The following is a 6,484-nucleotide window of genomic DNA, read 5'->3' as shown; positions in this document are numbered from 1 at the left end:
TGTCAGGGATTTTTGAATAGTATTCCTCTTACCTAGTAATTCAGTGTCTCTAAATTGCCTTCTGTCTTTCCAGGCAGTGGCTGTGATATTTTAGCCTGACTGTCCCATGTCATGTTGGAAGGAAATCCATCGTTTACCAGTGTGTTTCCAATGCCTGGAAAGGGGTTCTTTGGGGTAGCATTTTGACTACAGTACTAAAATGTAGAAACTGTAATGACACCCAAGACAGGCCAGGGAGTCACAAAGATGATAAAAAGGTGCAAGCTTCTAACATTCAGAGGTTTTTTTTTGTTCAGTCTTAACTCTGGCAGCATGAAGGTGCTTCTTTGTGCAGAACAGAGGAAGAGAGAGATGCATCAACACAAATGCAATGAAAGAGAGGGGGCATAAAAGGTATAAAAGGAATCAGAGAAGAATGTAAGGATGACGTGGATGAGTAGCTTTAGATTAAACACATCAGAAGTACTAAATGCAGTCAATAGTTTATGGTAACCTATACAGAAACCTGTGACTTAAAGACTGGGTTTTAATAATCCAGACTTCCTACAGGTGTATAATCCAACTGCTCTGATAAACAATTCTGGCAAGGTGGCAGCAATTGATGAGAAGCCTGAAGTACTCAACAACCTTTTTCTTCAGTCTTCAATGGCAACCTCTCTTCCCACGCCTCTTGAGTGGCTAGGTGGCAAGACAGGGACTGGGGGTATGAAGTGTTTCCCACTGCTGGTGAAAACCAGGTTCAAGATCACCCGAGGAACCTGAACATACAAAAGTCTCTGGGAACTGATGAGATGCATCCCAGAGTCCTGAGTGAATCAGCTGATGTAGTTGCCAAGACACTCTCCATGATATTTGAAAAGTCATGACAGTCAGATGTGACTAAAAAGGGAAATATTTCATTCATGTATTAAAAGGGTAGAAAGGAGTACCCTGGGAACTACAGACCTTTCAGCTCTACCCCTCTGCTATGATCTCTGGGAAGATCATAAACAGATCCTCTCAGAAGCTGTGCTAAGGCACATCAATGACAGGAAAGTGATTTGGAACAGCCAGCACATCTTCACCAAGGGCAAGTCCTGCCTGGCCAACCCAGTAGCCTTCTGTGGTAGAGTGATCACATTGGTGGACAAGGGAAGGATTACAGATATCATTTATCTGGACTCTGTAAAGCCTTTGACACAGTTCCCCCCAGACATCATTCTCTCTAAATTGAAGAGAGATGGATTTGAGGAGTGGACTATTATGTGGAAAAGAAAGTGGTTGTACATTCCCATCCAGAGAGTCATGGTGAATGGCTCAGAGTCCCAAAGGACATCAGTGACAAGTCATGTCTCTCAGGGTCCCTGCTGGGACCACCATTATTAACTATCTTTGTCAATGACATAGACAAAGGGCATCCTCAGGCAAGTTTGCAGACAACCCCAAGCTGAGTGTTGCTGTGGATGCGCCTAAAGGATGGGATGCCACCCAGAGGGACCTGGACAAGCGGGAGGAGTTGGCCCTTGGGAATCTCATGAGGTTTAACAAGACCAAGCCCAAGGTGCTGCAGGTATGTCAAGGCAAACCCTGGCATCAGCACAGCCTGGAGATGAACAAAACAAGAGCAACCCTGACCAGAAGGACTTGAGGATGGTGGGTGAGAGGCTGCACATGGCCCAACCATGGCACTCACAGTCCAGAGAGCCACATGTGTCCTGGGCTGCACCCAGAGCCCCTCTGCTCTGCTCTGGTGAGACCCAGCTGGAGCGCTGCACCCAGAGCTAGAGCACCCAACATAAGAGGGAAAGGGATTAGTTGAAGTGAGTCCAGAGGAGGCAACAAAGATGATCAGAGGAATGGGACACCTCTCCTGGGAAGAAGGGCTGAGAGAGTTGGGATTGTTCAGCCTGGAAAAGATAAGGCTTTGAGGTAACTTAATTGCAGTCTTGCAGTACCTGAAGGGAGCCTACATGACATATGGACAGAGAATACTTTCAAGGGAATGTACAGAAAAGGACAAGGGTGAATGGTCTTAAGCTGATGGAGGGTAGGTTTAGATTAGCTATTAAGAAGAAATTCTTTACTGTGAGGATAGGGAGACACTAGAATAGGCTGTTCAGGAGCTGTGGATGCCCCATTCCTGGAAGTGTTCAAGACAGGTCAAATGGGGCTTTGACTAACTTAGTTTACTAAGAGGTTCCCTGTCCAAGGCAGAGGGGTGAAACTGGATGATCTTTAATATCCCCCCCAATGCAAAATACTTTGTGATTCTGTAAGAGTCAGAAGTTCCAGGTGCTAACAGTTGCAGTGTGGTAGCTAATGCAAAGTATTTAATTTTGATTTCTCCAAAGACCAGAAAGGAGAAAGGTCCAATAGAAGAAAGGTGTCAGGCCCCCATGTGGGTTATTTATTTTTGGTTCGATGTTGTTCTGATTTGAGTTTTTCAACAGAAGTCTTGGAAGATATCATGTCAGTATTTAGACTATCTTTCAGGATGGACTATTAATTTTGTTCTGACTGACACAAAGGTTCAATAATTCAAAGGTTATTGTGAAAAACTGAAATGGAAAAACTCGTAACAAACTGAGAAAAATGGAAAATAAGCGGATTTGTCCTTCAAATTTTTCTGGACATGGAACTCATAAACGTAGAAACTTAGATGCAGTTCTTGTGCTTTCTCTGGCATTATATAAAACATAACACCAAATCTATTTTATATTGTACAGTTCATCCAAAATATACCCTAAAGCAAGAAATAAAATGGAATGCACTTAGACACACCCAATTACACTATAAAACCAGAATGCTATACAGCAATTAATCCAAAGTAATTCATAAATCTAATCAAAACCACTGAGAATAAAGTAAATTAAACATTATAATTTTGATTTGGCATTTAAAATACAGTAAAACTAAAATATAAAACTGTAGGAGTACATTTTGAAAACATCCTTCTGACTTGCACCTGTAAGTTACAAAACCAAGTAAATGCAAAATTCTACTAAAATAAGTTAGGTCACAAACATGTTTCCTTTGAGTGCTTGCCTACTACACTGAGCTGACATGTCCAATACGTAGATCAGCAAACAGCATACATGGCAGGGGCTTTCTCTTTTACTCATTCCTGCCAGGAGCAAATGTCCCTTTTTGACATTTGCCAACCTGCATGCTCCTGCAAATCAGAAACATCTGAAATCCAGAGATCTGTGTGTTTGGGCCAAAGTCCATTGGAGTCAACGAACCTCTAACCATGGACTTTTACAGGCACCAGATCAAACAAGGGGTTACCTAAATGGCAAGAGCAAGTCACTTCAGGACCAGTGTTGCAGCCAGCAATGGTGAAAGTTTCAAAAAATTCCTGAACACTAGGACATGGGCAGAGGAGTCCTGGGCATGAACCTGACTTGTCCAGCCTGTGCTCTCGAGAGCAATTCTGGGATAATACACTTTAGGAGTTCAGTGGTGCAGAGACTGCTTCCAATAGACAGTTTTCATGCAGCCAACCTGTTCTGGAGGCAAAGGCACAGTCTTGAGCCATGTGGTGCCAACTGGATTTAATTAGTACCTGGAAGCTCCCAGCCACAAGTGAAGATAGAATTGCTGTCGGTCAAAGAGTGACTCTCACAGAGGGTATCATTAGGTGGGCATGGCCCAAACCTTGCTGAAGACTGCATCTCATATGATCAGTGTCTCAGGAATCCTGGCTAGGAAATAGAGTAGAACTTAAAATGGGAATACTATCCTTCTCAGTGAAAAGGTTCAATAAAACCAGTATATTAAGAAACTGAGACATGTAACACTGAAGTGTGTGGCCTACTTGAACAACAAGGGCTGTTGTATATCTTCTTGTAAAGGATGGGAAAAATTAACATATAATCATTTCTTGGTTCATAATCCAGCATGCAAAGGTAAGAAAATATGGAAAGTGTGTGGTGAGTGGGAACAGCTGATCATCATGTGCCAATTAAAAAACGGGGGAGGTCAGTAGCACTGAATTGGCTGCATTTGCACAATAAGAATCATTTGATGGAAGTGAGTTGAACTGCAGTGATCAAGCTTACTTGCTGCAAAAAGCTTGCAGTGGTAGGCCCATAGCAATGCACAAAATCTCCATTTGGTGTATGTATGAACAAATATATGTATAAAGCAACCCATAAGCACAACCCTTAATAGCTCTTAATATTATCTCTGCTGCCTTTGTGTGTGTGATAAACTAACCTCTCGATCACTGTAAGCAAGCAGCAACACAAGCAGATGAACATATTGATTTAAGTAGTAGCTGAAGAGACCTTTGTGAGAGACCACTGTGCTCACCTCCAGTGGAGCAAACACATTGCTTGCTGTAACCCCTGGGCTGGTGCAGCCCTCCTGCCAATGCAGGGTGTCATGGGCTGACACCATCAGACCCTGCAGAGTTTTGGAAGGGTAAAGCCAGTGCTACCACACACTGTGGACTCTACAAGTGCTTTTGGAGAATAGTGAGACCAATGTGGCAAATGCTGGAACTTGATCACTTAAATGGAGTTTAGAGAGTTCAGTGCTTCAACATGAGATGGTAAGGTCTGGCTGGGTGTGGCTGATACACAAGGAGCTCAGATACAGACTCAGATTTACCAGATTAGATGTTGAAGGCAAACGTTTCATGATTCCTCCTATTTAGCTAGGACACTGAATTTTTGTGAAATTCATTATGCTAGTAGGATGCGGGCTTAAAATAAAAACAAACTCTGTGGTGAGTGGTTGGACATAGGTAGAAAAACACCTAACTGACATCTGCTATATTTATTTTGGAGAGTGGTTCAAGAGCACCCTGCCAGATACTGGTGCTGGCTGGCACTCCACAGCAACAGTGCCAAAATGAATGGGGCCATTTTTTTCTTTCCTTTTCCTTTTCTTTTTAGTATTTGTTTTAATGTGAAGGAATCTTGGCAGTAATTGGAGAAAGACACCACAATAAATTGCCTTTTGAATTCAAATGATCAATCCCACTGATTGCTTTGTTGAACAATGATACACTTAGTATTTTGACCAGGTAATATGATGAGAGGAACTAATAGTGCTGTTGGGAATAAAAAATTATGGCTGTCTGCACTGAAACAGGTGGTATAAATATGTTTCCAGTAATTCCATGGCTGTATAAATTGTAATGTAATTACAGAGTTCTTTAGATGTCACAGCTCTATGAACTATCACCTGTGGATTCATTTAAAACAATTGCCTCTCTCTAGTAAGGGCAAAATTTTCTGAAATAAGCAGCAAGAACATATGTCTGCTGGAGTCTGCAGCAAATTAAGAGATTAGTAGGTTATGATTTCATAGGTGACCATTTTGACATAGCCATCAAGCTAAAGTTTTGACATTTTGTACCTGATAGCAGATTCTTTTGTCTCCTCATTGCCATGAAAAGCTGATGAGTGGTGACAACTCAAAGTTACCCCTGTGTCTTCTAAAGAAGTGGAAAAGGAGATGAGGCATTCGCTGGCAACTACTGTGTGGATACCAGAGCTTCCCCCTGCTTTTCATGGGGCTTTTGTCTCCACGAGCCGTATCTACATAATAATTACTTAAAACCTTTTCTCTTATGCAGTTATATTGTGAGAACTGTATGACCTGGACACATGCTAGTGGAGTGCATAAATGAGAGGAGCAGTAATTTAACTTAAATTAGGACCAAGGCTTCAGGGTCATGCTACGTGGCTGTAGCATACCTACACTTTATGCAGGAAACTGTAGGTATGCTACACTTTTCCTCTCACTTTATGCAGGAAGAACTTGATTTTGCTAGGTTGTGCTGTGCTATCCTGGTATCATTGCCCCTCTGCCCTACACACAGCTGTAGAATCCCTCTTCATAGCTGCTCTTCTTACAGCTACTCTTCAGGATAGATTTTTATTTAAAAGAAGTTGACCTCATGCTAACTCCTTGTACCACTGTGAACATGAAGTTTCTCCATCTCTGAAGTAACTATGAGTGCTGAGGGCTTTGTCAAGAGCCTGATAAAATTAAAAGTGAGAGTTGTTCAGGAAAAGGAAATTGCATATTGTCTCAGGAAAGAGCCTTTGGTGGCCTGTGGAATCGTGTCTCCAATGTTACCTGCTTTTGTCAGAAAAGGTAAAATAAGGTCATCTCTCCCTGCTACTCTTGCATTCCTCTCTTCCCTCCCTTACTCCCTAACAGAGGAGCTTTTCTCAGCCTTAACACACTTTATTCAGTAAAATGGAAAATATCATTTGGGAAACAGACAAGTGACTTTGACCTATTGTTTTCTTAAATGCTAAAATTAACCTTGAGTATCTCATTTAGTTTTCTAAACTATGTTTGCTTTATATTGATTTTGCAGTTTGGCTTCGGGGTTCTTTACACACGTAGATGTCATTAACTGGTTGACCGATATGGAAAGAGAGGGAAACACTCACTGCTTTTGTGGTAGCCCTCCGACAGGTACACACAAACTGCTGAACCTATCAATAAGGACACCAGAGCCAGGCTGGTCATCAGTGTTTGG

The sequence above is a fragment of the Zonotrichia albicollis genome, chromosome Z (genome assembly GCF_047830755.1).
Source record: "Zonotrichia albicollis isolate bZonAlb1 chromosome Z, bZonAlb1.hap1, whole genome shotgun sequence".
NCBI classification, from domain to species: domain Eukaryota; kingdom Metazoa; phylum Chordata; class Aves; order Passeriformes; family Passerellidae; genus Zonotrichia; species Zonotrichia albicollis.
This window is presented reverse-complemented; position numbering follows the sequence as displayed.